We start from the raw sequence: 14900 nt of genomic DNA on the forward strand, positions 1-14900 counted from the left end.
GGGGGGGGGGGGGGGGGGGGGGGGAGGGAGCGCCCGCCAGCTGGGTTAGGTGGACGGCTTCAGGCGGAGACTGTCGAGTGCCATTGGTTGGGTGAGCCACCTGCAGCCAGGGGAGTGGGAGCTCTTCAGGCGTTGGCAGGGGGTCGGCTCTCTGGAGGGCTAGGATGGGTGTTGTGGTCTGAAGGGACTGGTTTCCAGATGGCTAGTACAGATATTATGGGCCGACTGGACTTGTATTAGGCTAGTTAGGGTGTTGTGGGTAGAATGGACTGCAGCCAGGGAGGGGGACGGCATCAGGCGTGGGATGTTTGGGGCCGGTTGGGGGGAGCATCCTATAGCTGGAGGAGGGGGATGGCTTCAGCGGGGCTGGGGGTCGGGGGGGGGGGGGGGGGGGGGGGGGGGAAGGGAGCACTGCCGTGTCCCACCGCTGCCGTGGCCAGCTGCTACCGCTGCCCTGGCCTGCTGCTGCCTATCACTGGCATGGCCTACTGCTGCCGTGGCCTACCACTACTGCTACTGCTGCTGTGGCCTGCCACTGCCGCTCCCCACCGGTTTCATGAGGGGGCCTGTCGGGAGCATCCTGTAAGCAGAGGAAGTTGACGGCTAATACAGGTGTTGTGGGCCAAAGGACTGGTTTTCGGAGAGCTAGTACGGACATTGTGGGCAGAATAGACTTTTCTTGGGCTAGTCCTGCAGCTGGGGAAGGCGAGGGCATCTGCTTCAGGTGGGGGCCAGCGGGTGTGTTCTATAGCTGGGGATTGGGGATGGCTTCACGCAGGGGCCGTTGGGGGGGCAGCAGACGGCCTCAGGCAACGGGCCACGCCGCACTCTGGGCCACTCCACACTCTGCGCTGCCTCCGGGCTCACCTACTCCGCACTGCCTTGGGGCTCCGGGGCTGATGGGCTTGGGGTGGCTCCGGGGCTGATGGGCTTGGGGCGGCTCCTGGGCTGATGGGCTTGGGGTGGCTTCTGGACTGAGCCGGGCCTCCAGGGCTTTATTCTCCTCGCCCCGGTGATTGACAGCGGGTGCTGGAAGGGGCGTTGCCGTCCTGGCGACAGACAGGAGAGAAGACCTATCTGGTGATTTTAGGATTATTAAACCTTCATAAATTTTGTAATATTCCAACATTCGGAACAAAACTTGGTGCACTTGGAGCACAGGAGAATGGCGAGTAAGGTGGCAAAAAATATTTGCGCTATCCTGTACCATTCATGTGCAAATGTAAAAACAATGCAAACCGACAGAGGACAAGATGAGAGTTTTAGTTAAGGATGGATAGATGGATGGATAGATAGATAGATGAGAAATGTGCATGTGATATATTTCCAGTGATGAGAAAATAGATACTGAAATAAAATGTTTCCTACAATCATTCAGAACAGTCAAGTACTCATGCCATTATTTTGCAGCAAATTGGTTTAGCCTATCTGACTTTTGCTTCTCCGGGTAGCTTCGACAAATAAAAAAATGTAAACCCCATTGAATTAATTTCCCTTATGTGTTCATATTAATTCCTACCTGCACAATTTCAATACAGTTATTAACCTGTTTATTTTAAATGGGTTCAAACCTATATTCAAATAGGGCAGCCACAAATGTAATGTTAATGCTTTTAACCATTGTGCCAGACATTGTACACACTGTATATTATATAGCCAGAAGGATCCATTACTAATGCATCTTGATTTGTTGTAGTTTGGAGGCAGGAATTCTGATCTGAAATATCTGACTGGGGGATGTTAGAGAGTTTCAAACTTAATGCAAGTGAAGGGCTGCAGTTTACACCTGAATGACGGCAGCATTTCCTGCTGCACTCCTAAAATAGAATGGACCTCTGAAAGGGCAATACATTGGAGAATAATGATTTTGTTTTTAACTTCCTATGTTGACCGTGAATGACAAGGTCTAATTGTGTTATTCTGCAAGGTTCAAATGCACTTGAAAAAGTGGGTCAAGTGCATCTTGATACAATCTGTAATGGATAGATAAAGACAAGGAATGTTTCCACTGCAGAAATTTCCTGGCTTTAACTTTGCATCTTGATTGTTTACTGCTGATTTTTAGCTGAGTCAGCAAAGAATAATATTATCAACTGGGTCAAAGACATAACTTTTTAAAAACTTAAGCCATTAGTTAATGCAGCAAGACCAGGAAAAGCAAGTAACATTATTCACTCTGTCGTGACTGCCCAATCTCAAAATGTTAGAATCTAAGAGTCATACAGAAATGAAATGGGCCCTTTGGCCCAACTTGCCTACGCCGACCCACAGGCCTCATTTACACTAGTCCCACCTGTTTGCGCTTGGCCTATATCCCCCCAAAACAATCCAATCCATATTGACCCCCTATTTGCTCAACAGATTTCTGCTTCATTTTCCCATCATAACATCATATATTGTGGTTCGGATAGTTCAGTACCAGACCTCTCTTACATCTGCCAGGGAGGTTGTCCACTTAAGATGCAGAATCGGGATCTGGAAGTGGAAAGATAAAATTAGCTGATGCCAGCATGGCACCATGCACCGGGAACTGGGGTTGTTCTCTGTCGCAGAATGAGACGCTGAATATTTTATCAATGGTGAACCATGCTTTATTAACATTAGATTAGAGAGTTTTGCAGGCACCCCATAGCTTTCTTTCATCATTGTAACTTTTATGCATATCTTTCATTCATTTGTTCTATATCTCTCTGCAGCACCGTTTATATGTCTCGTTTTCCCCTGACTCAATTTGAAGAAGGCTCTCGACTAAAAATGTCAACTACTCATTTTCTCCAGAGACGCTGTCTGACCCACTATTACTCCAGCTTTCTGTGTCTATCTTCAGCTTCTAATGTTATTCTACTGCATCACTAAAACTGGGCATGAGATCCGTTTGATGTTTGACGTTTGTGAAAGATCCAGCGAAGTATTCAGAAGAGGGCATTAAGGAAAAAAGGGGCAATCGGGGTGGATGAAGGGAGGCAATCAGGTACAGCATGATTGACTTTGGTCCTGGAACTATCAGGAGTGACCAAAGATAGAGAAAAAAAGCTGGTGTAACTCAACGGGCAGGCAGCATCTCTGGGAAGAAGAAATGGGTTACGTTTCGGGTCTAGACATTCAGACTGAAAGTCATGGGAAAAGGAAATGAGAGATATAGATGAAGATGAGGATAGATCTAGAACAATGGATGAGAGATATGCAAAAAAAGTAATGATGATAAAAGAAACAGGCCATTGTTAGCCGTTTGTTAAGTGAAAACAAGACACTGGTGAGACTTGGGTGAGGGAGGGATGGAGAAAGAGGATATGCCGGGGTTACTTGAAGTTAGAGAAATCAAGATCATACCACTGGGTTGTAAGCTGCCCAAGCGAAATATGAGATGTTGTTCGGCCAATTTGCATTTAGTCTCACTCTGACAATGGAGGAGGCCTAGGACAGAAAGGTCTGTGTGGGAATGGGAAGGAGAATTAAAATGTTTAGCAACCGGGAGTTCAGGTAGGTTCCGGCGGACTGAGCAAAGGTGTTCAGTGAAATGATCGCCCAGTCTACGTTTGGTCTTACTCTCAAAGTATGAGATTCCACATCTTGAACAATGGATACAGTGCATGTGGTTGGAGGAGGTGAAGTGATCCTCTGCCTAACCTGAAAGGACTGTCAAGGTCCCTGGACAGAGTCAAGGGAGGAGCTATAGAGACAGGTGTTGTATCTTCTGCGGTTGCAGGGGAATGTACCTGGGGAGGGGGTGGCTTAGGTGGCCAGGGATAGGTTAACTTGGGAATTGTGGAGGGAACGGTCTCTGTGGAAGATGGAAAGGGGTGGAGATGGGAAAATGTGACGAGTGTTGGGATCCCATTGGAGGCGGTGAAATGTCAGAGAATTATGTGTTGTATGCGATGACTGATGGGGTGAAAGGTTAGGACTAGTGGGATTCTGTCTCTGTTGCAAATAGGGAGAGGGGTAGCAAGGGCGGTATTTTGGGGTATGGAGGAGACACGTGTGAGGGCCTCATCTGTGATGGGAAAGGGGAACCCCTGTTCCCTGAAGAAAGAAGACATCTCAGATAATCTAGTATGGAACACCTCATCTTGCAGATGCAGCATAGACGAAGGAATTGGGAGTAGGGGGATAGTGTCTTTGCAGGAAGCAGGGTAGGAAGAAGTGTAGTCGAGATAGTTGTGGGAGTCAGTGGGTTTGTAATAGACGTTAGTGGATAGTCTATCTCCTGTGATGGAGACTGTGTGATCAAGAAAGTGGAGGGAGGTGTTGGAGATGGTCTAAGTGAATTTGGTTGAACAAAGGCCCGAGATCAAAAGGCAGAAAATGTAGGTTAAGGTTAAAGGGCGAATTGTGAAGCCAAAGGAAGGAATATAGGGGGAAGGGGATGAGGGCAGGGGGAAGTGGAGCATGTCCAGGCCACTTCAGGGATAGTGATATCTCACAAAAATTGGTTTCTAATTTGCTACAGGCCCTTCAGTTACCCAGTCAGCTTGCTGTTATCAAAGTTAGAGCCCAAACTATAGGTCAAAGCTCCAGAGACATAGGAAATCGCCTTGCCGACGAGGCAGCTAAGAAAGCGTCTAGAAGTCACCAAATTGTTGTGCCCCACATGATGAGGCAGACTAAAAATTCTACTAGGAATAAGTCTCCCTCGGAAAAAGGAATGCCAACCATCCAAGAAGTTCTTCAAATACAGGTGGACGCTCCTGCACAGGTAAAACAGCTGTGGCAGGACCAGGTTACACAAAAAAGCTGGAGAAACTCAGCGGGTGCAGCAGCATCTATGGAGCGAAGGAAATAGGCAACGTTTCGGGCCGAAACCCTTCTTCAGACTGATTGGGGGCGGGGGTGGGCGGGGAGAAGAAAGGAAAAAGGAGGAGGAGCCCGAAGGCTGGGGGATAGGAGGAGACAGCAGGGGGACTGAGGAACGGGAGGAGACAGCAAGGACTAACAAAATTGAGAGAATTCGATGTTCATGCCCCCAGGATGCAGACTCCCCAAACGGAATATGAGGTGCTGTTCCTCTAATTTCCGGTGCTGCTCGTTGTGGCCATGGAGGAGACCCAGGACAGAGAGGTCGGAGACGGAGTGGGAGGGGGAGTTGAAGTGCTGAGCCACCGGGAGGTCAGCTTGGTTATTGCGGACCGAGCGGAGGTGTTCGGCGAAACGATCGCCCAACCTCCGCTTGGTCTCACCGATATAGATCTGCTGACATCTAAAGCAGCGGACGCAATAGATGAGGTTGGAAGAGATGCAGGTAAACCTCTGTCGCACCTGGAACGATTGCTTGGGTCCTTGAACGGAGTCGACGGGGGAGGTAAAGGGACAAGTGTTGCATCTCTTGCGGTTGCAAGGGAAAGTGCCCGGGGAGGGGGTGGTACGAGAGGGAAGGGAAGAATTGACAAGGGAGTTATGGAGGGAGCGGTCTTTGCGGAAGGCAGATATGGGGGGAGATGGGAAGATGTGGCGAGTGGTGGGGTCACGTTGGAGGTGGCGAAACTGACGGAGGATTACTTTTTGTATGTGACGGCTGGTGGGGTGAAAGGTGAGGACTAGGGGGACTCGGCCCTTGTTGCGAGTGGGGGGATGGGGAGAGAGAGCAGTGTTGCGGGGTATGGAAGAGACCCTGGTGCGAGCCTCATTTATGGTGGAGGAGGGGAACCCCCGTTCCCTGAATAATGAGGACAAGGCAGGACCAGGGTTCTGTGTACGATGCTGTCACTAGCTTATGGGTTACGTCTGCCACCCAGACTTGCATGTCTGACGAGCTTGCGTTGTGGGTTATTGAATGCGTACACTTTGCAACTCATTGTGGTGCCAAGGCCGTAAGTGTTATGCTTTTAGAGACCTAGTGGCATCTGTAACTTCTGGACTTGTCCCAGCGTATCAGTCAGCGATGTCTGATTTGCCAGCAGCATAATCCAGGTGAAGGCTTGCCCTGTGAACCAGGTAAGACCCCTTTACCAGCAGGTCCCTTTGAGAACTACATTGAGTTGGAAAGATGTCAGTGTTATAAGTATGTTCTTGTAATTGTAGATGTTTTCAGTAAATGGATTGAAGCATATCTGACCACTGACAATAAGGCCTCCACCGTTGTAAAAAATTTGTGACGCGAAATCATACCGCGATTCGGTGTTCCTGCGCATTTAAGTTCAGATAATGGTCCTCATTCCAGCGCATTATAGAGCATCAACATTACACCCCTTAGTTTTTTAATTCTAGTCATCTCAAAATAAATGCTAGCATTGCATTGCCTTCCTTACTACTTCCAGGCTTTTCACTATTCGGTAAGATACAATGAAGTACCCCCTCATCCTTCTAAACTCCAGAAAGTAGAGGCCCTTTAACTTCACTCATGGTCTAATGGACTTGACACAGCTGGATCTCCAGATGAGATGGAACATGCCAAATAATGGCCACATAGCCACACATGTGCCACATACAGCAAGACCGAGAGCTCCTTGCTCCCGATGACTAAGTACTTGGCTGCCATTAAAACAGGTCACACAGTTTCCACTTGGCAAACTGCTCCAGCCACATTTTGTCACATGCCCAGGTTCCTCTAAACAAGTTTCCCAGCACCTTCAGGTAGTCAGGTTTGATGGTGAAGGGAACAAGGTAGTTCAGGTTTGTTGCCAAAGAACATGGCCACATTCTTGCTGCGAATGACTCCGACCGCTGAGATCAGTTCAATCTGATCAGACATGCTGATCAATCTGCATACTGACCGTGACAGATTTCAAGTGTTCATGTGTTCATCCAGATATTTCTTATGTGTGATGAAATCCTTCACCTTCACCACCTTCTCAGGAAGTGCATTCCAAACTCCAATTACTATTTGATTTAAATAATTATTTGTGTAGGAAGGACTTGCAGGTGCTGGTTTAAACTGAAGATAGACACAAAATGTTGGAGTAACTCACTGGGTCAGGCAGCATCTCTGGAGAAAAAGAATAGGTGATGTTTCGCTTTGGAATCCTTCTTCTGACTGAAAGTAGAGGTGGGGTGGGGGTGACTAGGCGTGAAAAGGCCATAACAAATCAGGGCCATCAACGGATGACCTCAGGAAGGGTAGAGACCATAATGGTCCATCGTTCGCTGGGGAAGGGGTGGTAATGAGAGGAATATGCAGGAGATACTTGAAATTATAGAAGCCAACGTTCTTACCGCTGGGGTGTAAGCTGCCCAAGCAAAAATACATGGTGCTGTTCTTCCAATTTGTGTGGCCTCACTGACAGTGGAGGAGGTCCAGAACAAACTGTGGGAATGGCAAGAGAAGTTAAAATGTTTGACAACCGGAAGATCATGTAGGCCAAGGCAGACTGAGCGAAGGTGTTGAGCAAAACCATCACCAAATCTGGGTTTGGTCTCACTGATATAATGGAGCACATTGGGAACACTTGATATAGTAGATGAAGTTGGAGGAGATGCAAATAAACCTCTGCCTCACCTGAAAGGACTGTTAGCATCCCTGGATGGAGTCAAGGGAGGTGATTTAATGTCAGGTATTACATCTCCTGCAGATGCAGTGCAAAGATCCCGGGGAGGGGATGGTTTGGGTGGGAAGGGATGAGTGAACCAGGGAGTTGAACCAGGGTGAAGGGAATGATCTCTGTGAAAAGCAGAATGGGGTGAAAATGGGAAGATGTGGCCAGTACTTGGATCCCGTTGGTGGTGACGTAAACATCAGAGGATTATGGTCAGAAATAATTATTTCTCTTTTTCTCTCTAAATTCCCACTTCTTGCTTTAAACACTTGCTTTCTGGGGAATAACCTCATTATTTAACCAATCTATGTCCAACATAATTTTGTATAATTTAATCAAATGTCCTCCCTCAGACCATGCAATCTCTCCTCATAACTGAAATGCTCTGGCCCAGGGCAACATCCTAATAACCATATAACATATAACAATTACAGCACGGAAACAGGCCATCTCGGCCCTATAAGTCCATGCCGAACAAATTTTTTTCCCCTTAGTCCCACCTGCCTGCACTCGTACCATAACCCTCCATTCCCTTCTCATCCATATGCCTATCCAATTTATTTTTAAATGATACCAATGAACCTGCCTCCACCACTTCCACTGGGAGCTCATTCCACACCGCCACCACTCTCTGCGTAAAGAAGTTCCCCCTCATATTACCCCTAAACTTCTGTCCCTTAATTCTGAAGTCATGTCCTTTTGTTTGAATCTTCCCTATTCTCAAAGGGAAAAGCTTGTCCACATCAACTCTGTCTATCCCTCTCATCATTTTAAAGACCTCTATCAGGTCCCCCCTTAACCTTCTGCGCTCCAGAGAATAAAGACCTAACTTATTCAACCTATCTCTGTAACTTAGTTGTTGAAACCCAGGCAACATTCTAGTAAATCTCCTCTGTACTCTCTCTATTTTGTTGACATCCTTCCTATAATTTGGCGTCCAAAATTGTACACCATACTCCAGATTTGGCCTCACCAATGCCTTGTACAATTTTAACATTACATCCCAGCTTCTATACTCAATGCTCTGATTTATAAAGGCTAGCATACCAAAAGCTTTCTTTACCACCCTATCTATATGAGATTCCACCTTCAAGGAACTATGCACGGTTATACCCAGATCCCTCTGTTCAACTGTATTCTTCAATTCCCTACCATTTACCATGTACGTCCTATTTTGATTTGTCCTGCCAAGGTGTAGCACCTCACATTTATCAGCATTAAACTCCATCTGCCATTTTTCAGCCCATTTTTCCAAATGGCCTAAATCACTCTGTAGACTTTGGAAATCCTCTTCATTATCCACAACACCCCCTATCTTGGTATCATCTGCATACTTACTAATCCAATTTACCACACCTTCATCCAGATCATTGATGTACATGACAAACAACAAAGGACCCAACACAGATCCCTGAGGCACCCCACTAGTCACCTGCCTCCAACCCGATAAACAGCCATCCACCATTACCCTCTGGCTTCTCCCATTCAGCCACTGTTGAATCCATCTTGCTATTCCTGCATTTATACCTAATGCCCCTGTCCCACTTAGGAAACCTGAACGGAAACTTCTGGAGACTTTGTGCCCCGCCCAAGGTTTCCGTGCGGTTCCCGGAGGTTTTAGTCAGTCTCCCTACCTGCTTCCACTACCTGCAACCTCTGGCAACCACCTGCAACCTCCGGGAACCGCACAGAAACCTTGGGTGGGCGCAAAGTCTCCAGAGGTTTCCGTTCAGGTTTCCTAAGTGGAACAGGGGCATAATACATCTCTTCTGTGCTCCCACCAATGCAATCATACCTATCTGTAGAGAGGCCACACAATACTCCAGCTGTGGTTTACCAAGTGGTTTATAATGTTGTACCATAATCTCCCTACTCTTCCATTCTTTAGCCTTGCCAATGAGGGCAGATATCTCATTTGCCTTCCTCACCACCTTATCTTTATCTACTGCTTCCAAGGATCCTTGGACTTTAGCCCCAAGCTTCCTTAGTACTCTAACAGGCCCTGCCATTCATTGTGGATGTTCTACTTTATTAATCTGCCAAAAATACTTCACCTCTCAACCAAAATTGTAAACCTGCCTGAAATTACTGTGCAATTTCACAGGGAGCATTTTTTAAATTAATGGAACTTGATGAATAACTATAAAAGATAGTAAATGAGGAAGAACTGAAAGTTTATGCATGTTTGAATATTCTGTCCAAAAATATATCCTAGAATAGTGTAATCATTAGCAGATACTCATACAGGAGTCTTGCCAAGAAGACAAACAAATTAATTAATTATTTTGGGGTCACTTCTTTTACAAGGAGCTTTTGATCATAGCATCCAATGTGTGCTCGTGAATTTGCAAAATGTGCTCCCAGCAGGAAGCCCAAAGTTTAAAATTGATTGTATGCAAGGAACACAAACGTATGCTTTGATTTTCAAGGGGAGATTTATATGTAGAAATTCTGAATAAAAATTTAACATGTGTAACATTGTTCACAGCTGCATAATGATTATCGCAAAGCAGCACACTGTACCTGGGTGGTACGTACTAAACATTTTCTTGTCCGTATCCTGAATTGTAACAATGTCAACTCTGCCAACCAGCTTCATATTAGAATTGCATTTTCCTGCGAGCACCACATAAGTAAATGGATACTTTATAGACAAAGTGCTGGAGTAAGTCTGTGGGTCAGGCAGCATCTCTGGAGAAAAAAGGGTGGGTGACACTTCTTCAGTCTCGTTCCGACCTGAAATGTCGCCCATCCCTTTTCGCTAAGTTACCCAAGCACTTTGTGTCTATCTTCGGTATAAACCCAATTTCCTTTCTACACATGAATATTTTACAGTTCCCTAACTGCTAAATTCAAGTTACCTAATTTGAGAAGGATGTTATTTTTTGATGATTTGCCATTCATGTAAGATGCTGCAACACACCTGTCTACCTGTCAATTTGACTATTGTGCTCCAGGAACTCTATCTGTAACAATATCCTCTTCCAATTACACTAGTGGACGCTGACAGACATACTACCTAATTGAAAATAATGTTACGTCCTTATCATCCGATTGCATTTCTTTCAGAATGGTGGCCTCATAGGATTGGTTTTGTAAAATGGGTAATTAGACTTTTTGTGTTATAAGGTCAGCGACAATTCCAGAGCTTCAAAGATCTGCATAGTATTTTAATTCAACATTTAATAGCCTCTATCTTAAGCATGCATGTACATAAATTCTGTGTGGTGATTACATTTTCATTCCAAATCAAATTCACGATCAGGTGATTCTTCCTCCTCCGCACTGAAACATGGCATGAAAACAATGAATCCAAGAAAACTGGAGCAGGAATTAGTCACCTGCACCCACAAACCTGTTCACCATTCAGTATGATCATACTGACCTATTCTCGGTGCCAACTCTTCTTCTGTGCCAGTTCCACTTTCCTTCCATTCCCTGATCGTTCAAGAATGAATTGATCTTTACTTTAAGCACTCCCAGTGTTCTTCCCCAGTGTTCTAGCCTCCACTGGCAGCCTCAACATTCCCAGTGTTCTAGCCTCCACTGGCAACCTCAACATTCCCAGTGTTCTAGCCTCCACTGGCAGCCTCAACATTCCCAGTGTTCTAGCCTCCACTGGCAGCCTCAACATTCCCAGTGTTCTAGCCTCCACTGGCAGCCTCAACACTTCCATGTTCTAGCCTCTACTGGCAACCTCAACATTCCAGTGTTATAGCCTCCACTGGCAGCCTCAACACTCCCAGTATTCTAGCCTCCACTGGCAGTCTCAACATTCCCAGTGTTATAGCCTCCACTGGCAGCCTCAACATTCCCAGTGTTCTAACCTCCACTGGCAGCCTCAACATTCCCAGTGTTATAGCCTCCACTGGCAGCCTCAACACTCCCAGTAGTCTAGCCTCCACTGGCAGTCTCAACATTCCCAGTGTTCAAACCTCCACTGGCAGTCTCAACACTCCCAGTGTTTTAGCCTTCACTGGTGATTCCCTTGAACTCTCCCAGCGTTCTAGTCTTCACACCCTTCTGGAGTAGAGAATGCCAAAGTTTCACCACCCCTACGAGAAGGAATTCCTATGCACCTCAGTTTTAAATGATACAAGTTTGAGGTGGTGCACTGAGGGAGGTCAAATGCAAGGGGAGAGCAGACAGTGTTTCCTTAGGCAGAAATGTTAAATAGTAGTGGGTATAACTTTAAAGTCAGAGAGGGAAATTTAAAAGGAGATTAAACTTTGTATATTAATGATTTGGATAAGGAGATTGGAGGCTTTGTTACAAAGTTTGAGGATGATACAAAAATAGGTGGAAGGGCAGGTAGTGTAGAGAAAGCAGGGACTCAGCAAAATGATTTGGATAGGTTGGGAGAGTGGGCAGAAAAGTGGCAGATGTAATATAGTGGAGCAAAGTGTGGAGTCATCCATTTTGGTTGGAATAAATGCATAGATTATTTTCTAAATGGGGAGAGAATCCAGAAATTGGAGGTGCAAAGGGACTTGGGAGTGTTGGTGCAGGAATCCCAAAAAGTTAATCTGTAAGTCGAATCAGTAGTAAAGAAAGCACATGCAATGCTAGCATTTATTTCAAGAGGGCTTATACAAAAACAGGGATGTTATATTGAGGCTCTATAAGGCGATGGTCAGGTCGCATTTGGAATATTGTGAGCAATTTTGGGCACCATATCTGAGGAAGGATGTGCCGGCTCTGGATTCAGAGGGTTCAGAAACAGTTTACAAGAATGATCCCAGGAATGAGTAGGTTAATGTATGATGAGCATTTGGCCACACTCTACCTATATTCGCTGGTGTTTAGAAGAATGAGGGAAGACCTCCTTGAAAAGTACAGAATAGTTAAAGGCCTGGATAGAGTGGATGTGGAGATGATGTTTCCACTAGTGGGAGAGTCTAGGACTAAAGATCACAGCCTCAGAATTATAGGATGTTCTATTAGGAAGTTGAGGAGGAATTTCTTTAGTCAGAGGGTGGTGAATCTGTGGAATTCTTTGCCACAGAAGGATGTGGAGGCAAAGTCAGTGGATATATTTAAGGCAGAGATAGATAGATTCTTGATTAGTACATGTGTCAGATCTTATGGGAACAAGGCAGGAGAATGGTGTTAGGAGGGAGAAATAGATCAGCCATGATTGAATGGTGGATCAGACCTGATGGGCCAAATGGCCTAATTCTGCTCATATCACATAATCTTATGACTTTATGGTCTTATGAAGTGTGGAGCAATTAATTTTACACAGAAAGTGGTGGGTACCTCGAATGTGCTGCCAGCGGTGGAAGTGGTTATATATATATAAGATGTAAGCATTTAAGAGGCGTTTAAGAGGTGCAGGGAATAGAGGGAATGGAGGGATGTGCAGGCAGAAGTGATTAGTTTAATTTGGCATCATGTTTGACATAAACGTGGGCTGAAGGGTCTGTTCCTGTGTTGCTTTGTTCTATGACTTAATCTTGTAACTGTGTTCCCTCCTGTCCTTTGAAATTTTCCCTCCAGCTGAAATATGCCAATATTTTTTACCTTCTTACACGTTATATTTTGTATTAGTAGAATTATACATCATTCTTCTGATCCTAAAGGGAACATTTAGCCATTTATGTTCGGTCAACCTCACAACCTAAAAATGAACTCAGTGAATTTCCTTAGGACTGCCGCCAATGCTTCTATATCCTTTCTTAAATACGGCGATCAAAATTGTGTGCAGTATTCCAGATGTGACCCCACCAACATGCCGAACAATCATAACTTTTCTGTATTTTTAAACTCCCGATCCAATAAGTATAGGTTAACAGGACATTTGTCTTCTTGCTTATTTGCTCCACTTGCCTGCTGACACCTTGTATTTCAAGCACAGGAACATCCAAAACACTCCTTATAGTCTCTCTCCAATTTAATAAAGTCTGCTATTTGACTGCTGTTACGGAAGTGCATGATCTCACTCTTTTTGACATGAACACCATTCGCCAAATTGTTGGCCACTCATTCTTCACGACTGTATCCTATTGCAGTGTCCTAATGCACAAACCTTTTTTTGATCATCATCAAATTCTATCACCTAGTGTTCAAGGTACCTCCTACTCCAAGCCATTTTGATAGATCGTAAATAACAGGGCCAAGAATTGATGCTTTGGGGCACTTCAATAGGTACCTTTCCAGTCTGAAAATGACCTCCAAAGTGTTCAAGGTACATTATAAACTCCAAGCCATTTTGATAGATCGTAAATAACAGGGCCAAGAATTGATGCTTTGGGGCACTTCAATAGGTACCTTTCCAGTCTGAAAATGACCTATTTATTCCAAATATCTGTTTCAAAAGATCCCCTGTTTCACTGATTCACATTATAAACAGAATTTAACCTATGTTAATCCCCCCTCACACACACACGCACGCACGCACGCACGCACGCACACACACACACACACAATCGAGTACTCTTAAGAACTTTCTCTCAGTAGGCAGCTGGAAGCAGGAAAACCTAAGTGGTGGTGGGAAGAGATACTATCAGAATATTGCTCATGTCTCATAGCGTATTCCTTTCATCTTTGCATACCTGGTGGACACGTTTTAGTCCCAGCAAGGTGATCTGGAAAAGGGACGTACCAACTGCAGTTCCGGAGGTCACAATAATTTCATAATCTGCCTGTACTCACTTTTCATGCCAGGACCAGAACTTTTTTCACACAGAGAGTGGTGAATCTCTGGAACTCTCTGCCACAGAGGGTAGTTGAGGCCAGTTCATTGGCTATATTTAAGAGGGAGTTAGATGTGGCCCTTGTGGCTAAGGGGATCAGGGGGTATGGAGAGAAGGCAGGTACGGGATACTGAGTTGGATGATCAGCCATGATCATATTGAATAGCACAGGCTCGAAGGGCCGAATGGCCTACTCCTGCACCTAATTTCTATGTTTCTATGTTTTCTATGACCCCACCTTGCCCTCTAACTCATCCAGAATGTACATCTGTGTTGGTTCTAGGGTGGGAGGGACCATGTGAAGTGCTGGGAGATCTGTCCTCTCGCAAACATTTATCTGCAGGACTAGGTGCTGAGGAAATCTGGAGAAAAGGCATGCAAATCAGCATGCCTGGACAGATTGAACAGTAACATAAAAAACATAGAAAATAGGTGCAGGAGGAGGCCATTCGGCCCTTCGAGCCAGCACCGCCATTCATTGTGATCATGGCTAGGTAGGAATATGAAGTCAAGCTGGCTGAAGGTATTTTATTGGGGGGAATAAAAGGATAGGCAAACATATTGCGAACAGTGACAACTCACTGACAACGTCTGACTTAAGGCTCTGTTCTTGCATGGTCATGAATATCCAGAAATTCAAACTACATTTGGTAGGTCTGCATTCACCTCGAGTTGGAGTACGGTGACTAAGACTTTTCTGACATTGAATGTCAGTTCCTTGATTAATGCTTGACCA

The sequence above is a fragment of the Leucoraja erinacea genome, chromosome 4 (genome assembly GCF_028641065.1).
Source record: "Leucoraja erinacea ecotype New England chromosome 4, Leri_hhj_1, whole genome shotgun sequence".
NCBI classification, from domain to species: Eukaryota; Metazoa; Chordata; class Chondrichthyes; order Rajiformes; family Rajidae; genus Leucoraja; species Leucoraja erinaceus.